The 16,583-nt window shown below is 36.9% G+C and overlaps 1 protein-coding gene across 8 annotated transcripts in view; it reads left to right on the top strand.

The window, feature by feature from the left end:
* Positions 1 to 16,583, top strand: part of DLG2 (discs large MAGUK scaffold protein 2) — an 812,656-nt gene that overhangs the window by 151,465 nt on the left and 644,608 nt on the right. Inside the window, exon 1 of one of the 8 annotated variants that reach the window (XM_082844904.1) lies at positions 8,367 to 8,430. The exons of the other annotated variants lie outside the window; for them this stretch is intronic. The gene's annotated coding sequence lies outside the window, so the exon portion shown is untranslated. Of the gene's footprint in view, positions 1 to 8,366; positions 8,431 to 16,583 lie in introns of those variants that run through there. 8 annotated transcript variants of the gene reach the window in all.

Genomic DNA, 16,583 nt, shown 5'->3' on the forward strand with positions numbered 1-16,583 from the left:
TACTCCACATTGACTTTTAGGTGAAATCCAACCTTCTTGGCTCGGCCTCCAAGGCCTTACATGTTCTTTCTACCTCTCACTTAAGCTCAAGTTTATCCCTTATCATTCTTTCCTTGCGTCTGTATTCCACCCACATGGTATGACTTCAAATTTCCCAAACACATAGGATTCTCTTTTTCTCACCTCCTCTTTCCTGCGAATGCTCTTCTCCACGCCCCACCCCATTTGCCTCACTAATGCCTGCTCAAACCTCCTGTGGGAGTTTAGGTATTATCTCCTTCTAGGAGCCTTCGCCAGCACATCCCTTAATTCTCAAGTACCTTCTTCTTCTATTGGTTGTTTGAATGTCCTCTAACAAGAAGACTTACAGCCCCTTTTCCAGAACTTATGAGTTGATGTCCCTTGGTAGCTGCTGAAATTAATATTAACAGCCCCAATTTTTTTATCCTTCAAAAAAGAGTACATTTAATTAAAGAGAAAAAAATAGAGTGACCTAGTTGCCTTCTCTGCCACAACTGTGCAGCCATTCATTGGTACAAATTTTCCATCCTACCAGAATCCACCTAGAGATGGAATCAGATGTTGAGTCTCTGCTGGTTTAGTGACATTCATTCAGTCAGTCAGCCTATAAATGTTTGTTGATCAACTGTCATATATTATGGACTATTTAAGTCTCAGGCCATATAACAGTAGGCAAAACAAATAAAAATTCTTACGCTTAGAGAGCTTATATTCTAGTGGTGGAGACCTTAAATACATTAAATAAATAAGTAAAATGAATATTATGTTAGATGTCAATAAGTGCTCTGGAGAAAAAACTGTGCAAATTTATATTGACCTCAGTTGCCATAAGAGATAAAAGCCATTTAATGTTTCCCCCTGAAATGGGACTTGTCATTTAAAATGGTCATTGTTCTTCATCCATTGACTAGTATGGATGAGTGATGTGATAATTACTCCCTACTGTATGGACCCCAGGCACCTCCAGAAAGGTGGAAGTATGAAATTAGCAAGTGTTGCTCTTACAGACGCATCAGGGTCATTGTACAAATATATCAGTAATACAGACTTATAAACAGTCCCAGTCTCAGATTATGTTACTTCACACAGACACACACACACAGACACACATGCACACACCCTAACAAAGGAGGTTCTTTGAGACAGGATTACATGTGATAGAACTCTACTTTTATCTCAGAAGATGGCAACTTCAGATATTTGGTACTGGAAACCAGACCTATTTCACTGGTAACTGGGTGACTGGGAATTGACTAGGTCAAAAGGCACTGTGTGTGCCCTGATGGATGTTCAGAAGATAAAAAGTTAAGCTTTGAATATGAATGGGCTTCTGAGCATTGTCAAGGCCTGAAATAAGATGTAGACCACTGGTACTTGTCCTCAGAGTCCCCATGTTTCATAAACTTTGAGAAGTAGCACCTCTCAACCCATGTTAAAATTACCTCTTTTCGGTGGAACCAAGAAAATAATTCAAGAGAGCAAAGTTTAGTTGCTGTAAAGCTATATTTGCTAAATAATTGTTTGTTCCTTCCTCCTCAGGAAAACTCTACTTCCTTAGTTGGAGCAGGCATTCCTCCTAGATGATACCATAACACCCAGGCACATATCACACTATATCACGATTGCCTGTTTCCTGGTCAGTCACCCCATTCTATCCCTCTGCCAAACTGGGCTTCCTTGAGGGCAGTATCATTTTTGCTGAATTCCAAGCGTCTACCTAGTAAGAAATACTTGAAGGAAGGAAAATGGGTTTCTTCTAAAGTAGGGAATTAATATTATGGAATCAGAAAATATTGGAGCTGGAGAAGGTTGACAGCTAATTCAAACCTATAATTTGAGTTTGAAAGATAAGGAAAATAGAGTGTCACAGAGGTTGCAAGGGCTTACCCAGAGTCAACACAGGAACCTAATATTAGGACCAAAAATATACACCCCATATCATTTCTTCCTCTGGTAGGAAATTTCTGATAATTATATATACTAATAAAACATATCCTCTTTCAAGCAATCAAAAATAAAATGATTTATTTTATTGTAAGGTATTTTTTAAATGAGAATGAACTACTTCAGTTTAGCTATATACATTTTGCAACACAGTATTTTTCATATGTGGTTTGGCTGCAACTCCAACCTAAAACAGAATGCTTAAAATAAAAAAATCCTATAAATATTTAGCAGGTACAACCTCCTCTGGCCAAAAGTGTTCATTCTGAGGTGATATTTCTACCAGTTTCTTTTTTTCTACCTGAAGAAATCATGTGACATCAGTTATGCCTCCAGAACTGAAAACATCCAAAATAGGAATAGAATATATTTCCTCCTTTATTTGCCTTGAAATGTTCATTCTGTTCCCTTGAGGATACTAGACTTTTGAATTTTTGAATTTCTTTTTTAGTGTATGTATATATATATTCTGATTCTTATGACTTCATCTTATCACTATTTCAGAGGAGAAAGATTTGAGGGAAAAATATTCCTTCAAACTTCCTGCCTGGTTGTCTGTGTCACAGAATGCCAGCCTCGGCTTAACTGTTTAAACTTTTAATTTTTTTTTTTTTTTTTTACAGCTTTTCAATATATTTGCAGTGACCTTTGGTCAAGGGCAATAATCTTCTGACCTAACTTCTGTAAACATAGCTTTCCTTTAAAGATATTCTAGTTGTTTGCTCCTGATAATTTTGTTTTATTTTTCCTGTTTCCTACTTAAGCCTTAGACACTTTCATGCCATGAAAAGCCAAGATTTAAAAAATGCTAATTCTTCAGCCAAAATGCTGTTTCATCTCCCTTTTCCTAGCAACTTTCAGCCATCCTTCAGGTCTTAGTTTAACTGTTATTTCCTCAAAGAAGCTGTCTCTGACCTTTGAATCTAAATTAGCCATCCCCTGTTATTATTCACTCCTGTAATTATTCACCCCTGTAATTATTCACTTATTATTGTGTTTGCTTATTTCTCTTTTTATTTCTTATTTCTCTTTTTAACATCTGCCTCTACCATTAGATATTAAACTCTACAAAAGAAGATACCATCCTTGTTTTTTTTCACCAGTGACTATGTAGCATCCAGCATAGTGCCTTGCACACAGTAGGCTCTCAATAAATTAAGGGGTACATTAAAAGCAATTTTTTCCAAGTATCGGGTGGTAAAAATTCTGGGTTCTGTTTTTTTTTTTTTTTTTTAATGTACCATTGTCCTGGTGCTCACTTTTATAAGCAATGTGTGTGTTTAGGAATTATTGCCAACTGGGAGAGTGAGAAGAGTACAGTAGTGTGTCAAATAATTTTATCATGCTTCCTGTGTTCTTTTCTAAGCACCTCTCCATCACCACCCCATCACATGGCAGAATTCTGCAAGCACAAACCCAAAGCCACTACGTAGCAGGTATCCTGATAACACCTTGGTGAATCTGCTCTGCTCACATCAGTATTTCAGTGCAAAACTTTTTGAAACAAACACTTAGACTAGGCTGTGCATATGCTAGGTTCTTTTATAACCACCTCCATTCAGCTGAAAGCCTTGACCTAAGCTCAAGCCAGGAAAGACTCAGTTCATATCCTGCTTTCCATATACATAAGCATCTGGGAAACAGAAAGGATTAGAAAGCTCCATGTGAGACATCATAATTAAAGAAGTAATCCTGATATATGTCAGAAGAATTTTCTTCTGTCTTCTTTTTGTTTCTTCATTCTTTACACCTCAGTCCTAATTCTTCATAGCCCAGTGTGGTCATGCCTGAGTCACCTTTCCATCTGCACGCATGACCACTCTACCTCACCCTGCTGTACTACGTGTGGATACCGTTCATCATTATAATCCTAGTGCCCTAGTACTTAACTGAGAGTAGACTCTTGACAAATAATAGGCGAATGAATGAAATTTTATGTAGTCCAAGAGAAGAAGGTACCAAAACCTCAGTGCTTAGAGTAAGCAGGTGAACAAATAGACCCCATTTATGTATGTATGTGTGTGCGCATGTGTATGTATCTGCATATATGCAGACACACACACATACACAAATCTGAAAGGGATCAGATCTACTGTAGAGGTTACGAGGGCATATTTATCCTTAAAACACTGGAATTTTATCATAGGCTGTGATCATCTAAGCTGGCTCATCTCCCTCTTCACTCAACTCTCTCTTCCCTGCTTCCCTGCTTTGGACAACTGGTCCTCAATTCCTCACTATACCTGTTTCCTAAGTTACCTCCTTCTCTCTGTAGAGGAACCTCATCCCTTTCCACTTTCAAAACCAGCTTTACCTCTTATCTCCTCCACAATGCCTTTCCAGCCTGTGTCACGGAGGACATGCCCAGGCTCTGGCTGTCATAATCGGGGACACAGGTTGTGCCATGCATACACTTGCCCACCTACAAAGTACATGTAAATGCTGGGTTTTCTGATTTCAACATCTGGATTACACTATCTTCATCCCAGTGTTTTCTGATATGTTTGTCTTCTGAATGATGACCCCCCCCCCCCCTTAGTTTTTCTGTTCTCTGTGTGATTTTGTTTCTCAGAGCAGGTAGTTCCACTTGAAATCTGAGATACTTCCCTAAAAGCATTTTGAAGAGGAGAGTCAATCTGGCCCATTTACTTCTAAGTTTACAAGTATAAATTTCATGCATTTTATCCTCTACTTGGATTTTTATCCATTTTGAGAAAAGTGGTTTACTTCTGCTCTTGTGACCATTTGGACACAAATGGGGTACTGAAGAAGCAGTGATATATGATTATTTTACCCTAGTAGTTGCTTAGGAATGATCATTCTTGTAGATATATACTGCTACTTTTCTACTTGTACATATTTGATAAGTTCTTATAGAGATTGCCCTATATTAACGTCTATGCCCTGTATTTCTTTGTGTCCTTGACAGTGCCTAAAATAAATTTTTGCCTGTTGTAGGTGTTAGTGAAGGTGTGATTTTTCTCTTGATTCCAGGAGAATTAGCAAGTATTTAACTTGTCTTCCTATGTAGAACAAAAATGTTACAATGGTATTTTTAACACTATCATAGGTTGATTCATTTTGAAATAGTTTATTAAAAACTTTTTAACTTATGTGTAGAAGATAGTTTCAGATTCATACTCCCCCTTTTCGAGGTTGTGATAGGTCAGTCTAGGCCTTCTATTTTATGTGTCATGGGATATATTCATTATGTGCTATTGCAAGAATACATATACATGTATATATATATATATATATATATATATATATATAACTTATAATTGGTAAAGCTAAGGAATAGCTTTATAAGCTAGAACTTATGTGAAATTACTAAGTACTTAGTATAGTACTAAATACTTTAGTACTTGTATTATTATCTGTGAAAGTATTAAGTATTTAATATGGTACTAAATACTATGTTACTCTATGTTAATAATATTATGAAAGTTCTAAGCTTGAGAATAAAGAAACAGTAAGTTTCTGGAATTACAGTCACTTGTAGTTTTGTTTTGTTTTTTGACATTTAAATCACAGATAACTCACTTTTTTTTGAATTTTTGAATTTTATTTTATTTATTTTTTATACAGCAGGTTCTTATTAGTCATCCATTTTATATACATCAGTGTATACATGTCAGTCCCGATCTCCCAATTCATCACACCACCACCACCATCCCCCGCCACTTTCCCCCCTTGGCGTCCATACGTTTGTTCTCTACAACTGTGTCTCTATTTCTGCCCTGCAAACCAGTTCATCTGTGCCACTTTTCTAGGTCCCATATATATGCGTTAATGTATGATACTTGTTTTTCTCTTTCTGACTTACTTCACTCTGTATGACAGTCTCTAGATCCATCCACGTCTCTACAAATGACCCAGTTTCATTCCTTTTTATGGCTGAGTAATACTCCATTGTATATATGTACCACATCTTCTTTATCCATTCATCTGTCGACGGGCATTTAGGTTACTTCCATGACCTGGCTATTGTAAATAGTGCTGCAATGAACATTGGGGTGCGTGTGTCTTTTTGAATTATGGCTTTCTCTGGGTATATGCCTAGTAGTGGGATTGCTGGGTCATATGGTAATTCTATTTTTAGTTTTTTAAGGAACCTCCATACTGTTCTCCATAGTGGCTGTATCAATTTACATTTCCATCTAACGGGTGTGAGGTGATAGCTCATTGTCGTTTTGATTTGCATTTCTCTAATCATGAGTGATGTTGAGCAGCTTTTCATGTGCTTCTTGGCCACAGATAACTCACTTTTAAGAAATTTCTTTGAGGGCGCTAAGGGGAGGTGCAGGGTGAATGCCTAAAATGCATATTTAAGACTTCATGATCACAGAATATAGATCTTATTCACTGTAAGCTTTATGATTGAGGTTCAGATTATCCCCTCAGTTTTTCCTCTAGCAGAATATTTGCAGAGTAAACGAACTTAGGGATGCATATTTTACCTTCTAAGGAAAAACAGTTATAAACTCCTTGCCCTTCCACCTGCTATGGCTGTTCTGAATCAAGATGGCAGGTGTCCCCATCAAGAACTCATTCTTAGTAATATATCATTTGCCAGTAAAATTGTGCGCAGCATTCAAATTTGAAAATTATTGGCACATGTAGCCTAGGTATTAAAATTGGGGGGATGATTGGACAGTTTACTGCATAATTAAAATTGGGATCATCATGGAAAATTCAGATTACAGGCTAAGGTTTTCACAAGTGCTCTCCCAGGCACCAGACCTTCCTGCTGCCATCCTCTTAAAGCCAAAGATCTTTAGAGAAATCACTTTACTCTTTGGGCCTATACCTTCTGCTCTGTAAATATATAGAGAGGTTCAGTTAGATAACCTCTGGGTCCTTCCCAAATTTAAAAGTTTCCTTCTAGGCCTGAAGGACTGAGCATGTTATATTACATCTAAGTATTTTCTCTTCAGTCATTCTGGAAAAAAAGAAACCTGTAAAAGAAAACCTGTGCAGGTCCCTGAAACACTTTTTCCTCGACCCAGTTGGTGTACTGTTTCACTTCATTTTCATCTGCCAGAGATTGAATGACTTTGCTTGCGTTCAGGGTCATTAAGCTAAAATAAAGAGACTGCTTTTAAGAATGCTAATTGACAGCTTAGAAGTCCCTAGCAGAAAATGCCCAAAAAAGGTGAATTATTTTATAAATTGTAGGGTGAACTCTGAAGTGAGAAGAAGTATTTTTAAAACTCACACATTTGTTCAACTTAAACTGCTGCTGCTTGTGTTGTTTCCCCTTATTTTTCCTGGTTTACCAGGTGCACAGCCTCAGTTGATTATATCAATCAAGTGGGTATGGCCCCCTAAATGCCTTATTGATCCAATTAACCAAAGATTAAAATTTGTTTAATCTTTTTTTGGTGCAACAGAGGGGTGGGAGAGTTTTGAATATATATATGTATCTCTCTCCAATGCAGGCTGACAAAATTGAGAAAGAATCTGATAGAGGGGAAAAAAAGAACAGTAAGATGTATCTGGTCATATATGTATTATCCACATCTCTATCAGGAAGAATTATTCTTGTTATAACTGAGGCCCTAAATGATGAAGGGCTGTTTTGAAATTTGTGAGTGATAGTAAATGTATAGACTATCGGTAAAATATAGAACTGCATGAGAAATCAATAATGTAAAAGTGTTTAATCACTAAAATGCAATTTAATTATTAAGCAAAATAATCCCTTAAAGTATATATTGGTAGCATTTAGCACAGCAAAGCAGGCCAATTTTTTATAAGCAGACATGGGATATAACTAACTACACAGATTCGTAAGTGTATCAAGAACACAAGGCCATCTTGATCTGGGTCTCAACTACTGGTCTAACGTCATCTTACGTCCTCCTCCTACCTTTCCAGCTCCCTGCTCCACCAAATGGCTACAGTTCATTCATTCCACACATATTTATTAAAGCACCTACTGTATGCTGGTCCGGTTTTATGCCCTGGACATATAACAGTGAACTAGCAAACTAATACGCCAAGAAATAAACATTCTTAAGGGAGAATACTTTCAACAAACAAGCAAACAAAAGTTTTACAGTATGTTAGAAGGTGTCAAGGTTATGATGGCTTGAATTGTTCCCCCCAAAAAGACAATGAAGTCCTAACCCTCAGTGCCTGTAAATGTGACCTCATTTGAAAACAGTGTCTTTGTAGATGTTCATATTAAGATGAGGTCATTAGAGTGGGCCCTAATCCAATATGACTGGCATCCTTGGCAAAAATGGAAATTTAGAAACACACACACACACACATACATACACAGGAAGGACACCATGTGAAGATGAAGACAGGATGGACATTCCTACAAGCCAAGGAACGTCCAAGGTTTCCGGCAAACCACCAGAAGCTAGAAGAAAAGCATGGAACAGATTTTTCCTCACAGTCCTCAGAAGGAATCAACCTTGCCAACACCCTGATCTCAAACTTCATATCAATCAAGTAGGTATTGCCCCCTAAATGCCCTATTGATCCAATTAGCCGAAGACCTCATGGTACAACAAAGGGGGAAATTTTGAATATATTAGAGGCAATTCCAATGCAGGCTGACAAAATTAAGAAGGAATCTGATAGAAGGGGGAAGCAATGAACAATTAGATGTATCTAGGCATATGTTATATTATCCACATCTCTAGCAGGAAGAATTGTTTTCGTTATAAGTAAGCCCTTAAATGGTAGTGAGCTGTTTTGAAATCTAGCCTCCAGAACTGTGAGATAATCGGTTTCTCTTAAGCCACCCAATTTGTGGTGCTTTGTTACGGCAGCCCTAGCAAACTAATACAAGGGTTAAGGAAAAAAAATAAGTAGGGAAAGGCAGTAGGGAGTGTCAGGAGTTGAAATTTTAAGTGATGTGGTCAGATTGCACTGAAAAGATGGCATTTGAACTTGGACTTGAAGGTGAAGGAGCAAGTCCTGCAAATAATAAGAGGCAACAGCAAGTACAAAATGAGAGACAAATGAGGCTGTCATGTTCTAATAATAGAGAGACTGAGCAAGGTGGGAAATGGTAAGAAATGAGATGAGAGAGGAATTAGGAGGTCAGCTTTTCTCAGGCAAGTCATGCTTCTCAAATGTTTGGGTCACAGGACTACTTTATACTCTTAAAATTATTGAGGACACTACAGAGCTCTTGCTTATATGACTTATATCTACTGACACTTACTATGAAACTAACAAATTTTAAAACTGTTCATTAATTCATTTAAAATTGATGATAAAAACCTATTGTTAACATTATGGCACTTTTATGAAAAAACAAGCTATATTTTCTGAAACAAAATAGTGAGAAGAGTAAGCACTCTAAGATGCTTGGGCAAGTTAATTATCCTTTCTGGGTCTTAGTTTCCTCATCTGTTACTAGCTCATAGGATCGTTGGGAAGAGTGAATGAGATAAAGCACATAAAATGCTAAGTGTGGTACATAGTACATATGAATGCCCTGTGGGCAATGCCTACTACTTTGTGGCTTTTATGACTGTTATTTATAATTACATCAGTGTCAACAGTGAGGACACTGGACACATACTACGTGCAGGCGACTCTCCTGAGTTGTTGGGAGGAGAGGACAAAGGTGATTGAGCCCCTGCTTTCCAGGTGCCCAGGATCTAATTCAAAAGGAGGGAATATGTAAAATCGTATTTTATATTATATATATTTATATTATATTATATATAATATTTATATTTATTTTATATTTATATATAATATTTATATTATATTATTATATATAATATATATTATAATATATATTATATATATTATATATATTATAATATATATAATTATATATATAATAATATATAATATATTATATTATATATATAATATTTATATTTATATATTTATTTTATATATTTATTATTTATATTAATTCTCTGTACTATTTGTAGTGTTTCTCTAAATTTTATCATATGTATGTATTTTATATTTTCTTCAAGATCATACAAGATGATGTATGTCAATTGCAAAATAAGTAGCAGGTAGAGAATTCTAGGTGTTCAGAAAAGGGAATTGTTCCACAGGATTAGGGAATTATAAGAAGGCTTTGCAGTGGTTATGGAATTTTGCTCTCTTGTATAAATAGGATAAGTAGTCAGAGAGAACAAAGGAAGGCATTCCAGGCCCTGAAATGAGGAATAATATCATCAAGACTGGTCAGTTCTGGTATACTCAAGTAGTAGTAAATAAAACAATTATTTAGAGGACCAAAAGATCACATAGAGCTTTAGCAGAAGCAGAATTGGAAAGGCTGATGGTTCAGAGCTAAATGTGAGTGGGAACCTTATGATCACTAAGGAATATTGGAATCTGTATCAGAATTGGGTACCTGCTGAGTTTAACCCCTCGACTTAAACAACTGGCTTCATCACTTGGGTTCTTCAGCAAGCTATCTGTGTAGTGATTTGAGATACTCCTGGGAATCGGGCAGTCTAGGTTCAAATTCTGGTGCAGCCATCCACTCATTCTCTGCCTCAGTTTCACCATCTCTAGAATAGGGAGAATCATACTGCTTCATACAGTTATTCTGAAAAGCAAATGAAATCACGCGTGTAAAATTCTTAACACTGAACTATTCTAACATGGGCCTGGTGTAGCCCTGTTGAGACCCAGGGAAAATTATGAGAATCTTCAGGAACTTCCACCCCATCCTTTTTCCATTACATACTGTAATTTCCCACTCCCCAAGACACGTTTGCTGCTATCCACCTACTTTTTTTTTTTTTTTTTTTTTTGCGGTACGCGGGCCTCTCACTGTTGTGGCCTCTCCCGTTGCGGAGCACAGGCTCCGGACGCGCAGGCTCAGCGACCATGGTTCACGGGCCCAGCCGCTCTGTGGCATGTGGGATCTTCCCGGACCGGGGCACAAACCCGCGTCCCCTGCATGGGCAGGCGGACTCTCAACCACTGCGCCACCAGGGAAGCCCCCACCTACTTTTAATCATCCATGAGCTAAACAAATATTTACTGTTTCCTCTATTTGTGCCGTATAACGCGAGGTGTTCAGACTAGATAGTTCCAGTACCTTCAGTGATTAAACTGCAGGCTATGTGCCTTATTATTATCCGATCCACAATATGCACGTTTTTACTTTGTTCCATAGCCTTCCAGAGCTTCTTTCTCATCTTATCACCACAGTCAGATCTAGGCCAAGAATGAGATGATGATTTGAACTAATCCCACTGCTCTCATGAATCAGCAAAGTGAGAAGAGTTGTGAGGAAACAATGTCAGAATTAAAGGAGCAGTAGACAAATGCAACCTGTCATACATTTATTGGGGAAGTGACATTTTCTAAACAAAATATCCTAGCCCTGCCTAAGAATGCTATTGCCCCTGAAAGCAGCACTATCAATGCCGAGCTAGAAATATGCATCAGAAACACCTGTGCATATAAATTAGGGCATTTGTTCTAGAAAAGAACAGGAAACAGAAATAAAAGTGGTTTATCTTCTGAACAGGGAAACTTTGTAAAGAAAGAGGCTTTATTCTAATGCAAAAAGCACAAATGAGTTACTAAAAAACCAGAATTACTCTATTAGCTAATAAAGGCCACAGGAGTCAGAAAATATACACAATTCTATTTAGAGATTGCAGTTAAATTCTATAATTAATGAGGTCATTAAATTTTCACATCTGCCTTAAATCCTTCGGATGAAGATTCTAATCTAAGTTTGGCTTAAATATGTTGTTAGACTTAAGTATTTAAGATGATTCTAAAAACAGAATTTTTTTAAAGGACAGATAAAAAAATATAGTGCTCTAAAAATAAGAAAACTCTGTGCGTGCAAATGTTTTTAAAGGTTGGAGTTAAAATTAGAGTAATTAGGAATGATTTGAAATTTATAAAAATAGGTCATCAGTTTTCTCTCTTCCAAACATGTGGGAAGAAATTTAGATTTTTCTAAGTTCTAAAGAGTCCTGGAAGAAATTCTTAAGCTATGTTTAAAATACTTTTCATGTCCTATGTAGAAATTTTGGAAGACAGAAAAAAAGCTCAAAGAAAATAAATTCTGTGTATTTTTTGTGTTTATACATCCCAAGTTGTTTTTTAGACAAAACTGAGGTTGTATCATACGTATTGTTTTAAAATGTATTTTTCTCATTTAACAATATAATTGAGCATTTTTCTATGCCATAAAAATAATTCTAAAATCTTAATTCTAATGGTTGTTTAGTTAGTATATAATTAAACTTATGTACCATAATTTATTTAATTGGATATTTATTAATGTACATTTAAATTATTTATAAATTATAATCAGAGTATAGATAACCTTTGATGAACATCCTTATCCTACATTACACAAATATTATTTATTTTGAATAAATTCCTAAAAATGTATTTGCTAGCTTGAAAAATATAACACTGACCTTTGATAGATATTTTCAAGCTTCTCTCCAAGTGAGTTGTACCACTTCATGCTCCTTCAACATAATATGCAAGGGCCTCGCTCCCTCACCAACGTTCATTCATGCATGCATTTATTCATTAGTACGTGTCTATTGAGGACCCATCATGGGCCAGACATTGCACAAGGAATTGAAAATACAAAAGTTATCTAGACAGGCATTTTATTACCTTCTCAAAATGTCCAGTTTAGTGGGCAAGTAAGAGATTAAAGTAAATGAGCAGACCAGTATATAAAATAGTTATTAAAATATTTCAAGTATTACAAAGGAAATAGACAGATGGTCTAATTTTTATCTATACCAGTTGGGTAGGCAAGATTGTTTCTTACTGTTTTAATTTGCATTTTATTACTAGTGAGGTTGGACGTAGTTTTATAAGCCTACTGATTGAATTACACTTTTTTCTTTTCTGAATTATCAGTATATGCCCCTTGTCCATTTTCTAATTCATATGCTTACACATTACCTTATTGGGTCTTTAAACCTTATTATATATTAAAGCCATCTATATTTTTTCTTTTAAATTTTTATCAGATGATTTCTGATGCATGCAAATGGTCAACTCTGTTAGTATTTCTTGTAGAATTTTCTTTCTTTGGTATTACGTTTAAAAAGATCATCCTCTCCTTCAGGTTTGACATGCCCCTGTATTTTTTTCCTACTGTACTTCTATATTCTCCATCAACTTTCTTCTTTTTCTTGAATTTTCAATCTCTCTCTTTTGATCTCTCCCATTAACATTTAAATTTCTTCAATTATTTACCAACATAAATGGAATCCTTTCTTCCATACCCCAGGTAACCATCCTAACTGTACCAGCTCTTCACAGGCACATTTCTCTTGCTCCTCTATTTCCTCATCTTCTTCTCATTCCTCAAATTACCCTACTACTGTTTCTATGACCACCGAGTCCCACTACAGCTCTTGCTAATGTCTCTAGTGACCTCCACATCAGTTCGTCGAATGGATTTGCAGATACTCAGAGATGGAAAAGTTAAAACACGGTATTCTTTATTTCAACAGATGATTCCATCCTCTTTATTTCAAAAAGAAACTCTTGATCTGTCCATTAAAGGTATCTCAGTTTTGTTTTGTTTTTAATTTAAAGCAGTTTTTTTATAGGTAAACTTGGTATAGAAGAAATCTTACATGCTCTCATGGTGATAGGAACTTGTAGCTGGTTTGCATGAGGTTCCTCAGGCTGTCGTCTGAGTCCTTGCTGAATGATGTGCCTCTTTCCATCATTCCTGGCCATTGGGCATCTTGCTGGCATCTGCCTGCAGCCTACAGCCGGAGAACTTGTGGTCTATGCTTTAGACATTGTGAGAGCCCAGTTATCCCCTTGGTGTATTTGCCCCCATCTCAGATCTTGCTGGCTCTAGAGATCCTCAGCATCATAACTACATCTTCTAAATGATCTTGACATAGGTTGTTTATCTAGAAATGCCTGCTTAGGGGTCACCTTATTCTTCAGCATGACAGTACTATGGGAAGGTCCACTGGTTGCTTTCCTTTGAAATTCTACAAGAAGCACGTGGGAACTTCTGGTTATCCTCCATATCATATAAAAGCCATGGAGAACTAGGAAACTGTGAGTGGGAGGTTGGATATATAGTATGACAAATACTGTCTCAGCTTTATTCTCCCTCTGCCTCTAAACAACCACTTCCACTTTTACTGTATTACAGACTCCAAGGAGCACTTTTCCTCAGAGTACCAAAAGGCTAGTGAGACACAATCCCCACTTTTCTGGAAGTTTGCCCCCAAATCTACACAGTCGTTTCCAACATGCCTGCACTCACTCCTACCTCCAGCATGTGGGATTTTGACCTAGAGGAAGGATCAGGGTAGTACACTTTTGATCCTTTGCCCTTGCCTTCTCCCTTTCGGAGGACTCTTTGTACTTCCTTTTCGTGTTTGGTAGGATCTTCCCTTCTATTGAATCCTAAGTTCTTCCTTCCTTTAAGGACTTCTTGTTCAAGGCCTTTCCTTCCCCTGGACTATTGTTTCAATGGACAACAAGCCCCAGGGCAGCATTCTTTAAGAAAAATTAAAAACACATCTGTTGGGCTTCCCGGGTGGCACAGTGGTTGAGAGTCCGCCTGCCGATGCAGGGGACACGGGTTCGTGCCCCGGTCTGGGAAGATCCCACATGCCGCGGAGCGGCTGGGCCCGTGAGCCATGGCCACTGAGCCTGCGCGTCCCGAGCCTGTGCTCTGCAACGGGAGAGGCCACAACAGTGAGAGGCCTGTGTACAGCAAAAAAAAAAAAAAAAATACATCTGTTGATATATAGCACAGGGAACTATTTTCAATATCCTGTGATAAACCATAATGGAAAAGAATATGAAAAAGAATTATATATAGGTATAACTGAATCAATTTGCTATACAGCAGAAATTAATACAACATTGTAAATCAACTATACTTGAATAAAGTAAATTTTTAAAAATATATCAGTTTAATATTTTAAAAATATTATGCCTCTCTTAGGCATTTTTTGTCTCTTTCTGACCTCTCAGCGGTGTTTAATACTGTTGATCACTCCCTTATCTTGAGATGATGTCTTTTGTCTTTCTTGATAGTAGCAGCTCTTGATTTACATGTCTCTCTCTGGTCAGTCTTCTCAGTCAACCTTATCAGTTTCTCTTCCACCCAACTTCTAATGACTGGGAGGCTCCAGCCTCAGTCCTGAGTCTTTTTATTCTCCACTCTCTCCTTGGATGACCTCACACATTCTGATGGCTTCAAGCCCACCTATCTGTAATTAATTTGCAAATATATACGTTCAAACCAAACATTTCCTTTGTGCTCCAGACCTGGCTACCTAATTGACTACTCTGCACTTCCAATACCATGTCATATAGGCACTCAAATTCAACATGTCAAAATTAATCTAATATTTTTTAGATTAATTAATTAATTAATTAATCTAATATTTTTGGAGAATCTGATTCTCCAAACTCACCTCTCTCAGAATTCTCTATCTTAATGCACAGGGCATCTAGTCTTATAAGCCAGAGACCTAACAATTGGAATTTCTCTTTGCTTCATTGCCATTTCCAAACAATAACCTAATCCTATCTTTTTACCTTCTAGCATCTCTCTAATATATTCACTTCCTGTGTCTTCACTGTCAGCAAACTAGTTTAAGCTACCTCATTTTCCATTAGGCATTGGCATAGTAGACTCTCAATCAATCTTGCTACTTTCTTTTTCTGTCCTATCTACCTCTCCTCCACATTGTAGCCAGGGTCACTGCAATCCCTTGAGTTACTTAATCTTTCTGTGTTTCACTTTTCTCACATGTAAGATAGAGACATTAATAGTTCCTATCTCATAGAGTGATATAAGAATTAAATGGTTTAACACATGCAAAATAGAATATTGCCTGGCATGTAGAATAGAGTTCAGAATTCTTAACATGGCTTATAAGGCCCAGCATGATCTGGCACCTATGTACTTCTCCAATCTTAGCCAGTGCCAAAGTGTACTCCTCTCCCTGTGCTTAAGACACTAGGCTATTCTTTTGTTTCATCCATTATGCTATGCTTCGTTCTACCTCAAAGACCTCACACACACTGTTTTCTCTCCTCAGAATGCTCTCCCTTGCACTCAATTAATTTAGTTGATTTCTGCTAATTCAAATACCATTTACTCAAAGAAACCTTCCTTAACTACCCAGAGCTGGGCAGGTCTTCTTGCTGTATTTTCCCATATGCTCTCTTCTCCTTTGTAGCACCTAGAGCCATCATAAATCAAATAATTTACAATATAATTAGTTGCCTAATATCTGCCCCTGATTTCTACCACTGAAAGATATGCGTGGAGGGACCAGCTCTATTTTATCATTACATTCCCAGAATTTAGTACAATGCCTTGCGCATGACAGGTAGTCAATAAATATTTATTGAATGATCATATGTACTAGTGTCTTAGTAAATTTTATAGCTTTTTATTTTCATGTGAATTCTGCATATCTTTAGGCTCATGTTGTGGATGGTGCTTTACAAGTGGTTACAATTAGTATACAGGAAAGCTTTTAAAATATATTTTGTAACCGGTGAATTTACTCAGCTCTGTCATTGGTTCCTTTTTTTTTTTTTTAGTTCAGTTGCTTCTGTTTCCAGACTCAAAGATATATTATCCACAGATTATATTGTTTCCTCAATGATAGCTATACCGC

This window comes from Leucopleurus acutus (assembly GCF_964270905.1).
Source record: "Leucopleurus acutus genome assembly, chromosome: 8".
NCBI lineage: Eukaryota > Metazoa > Chordata > Mammalia > Artiodactyla > Delphinidae > Leucopleurus > Leucopleurus acutus.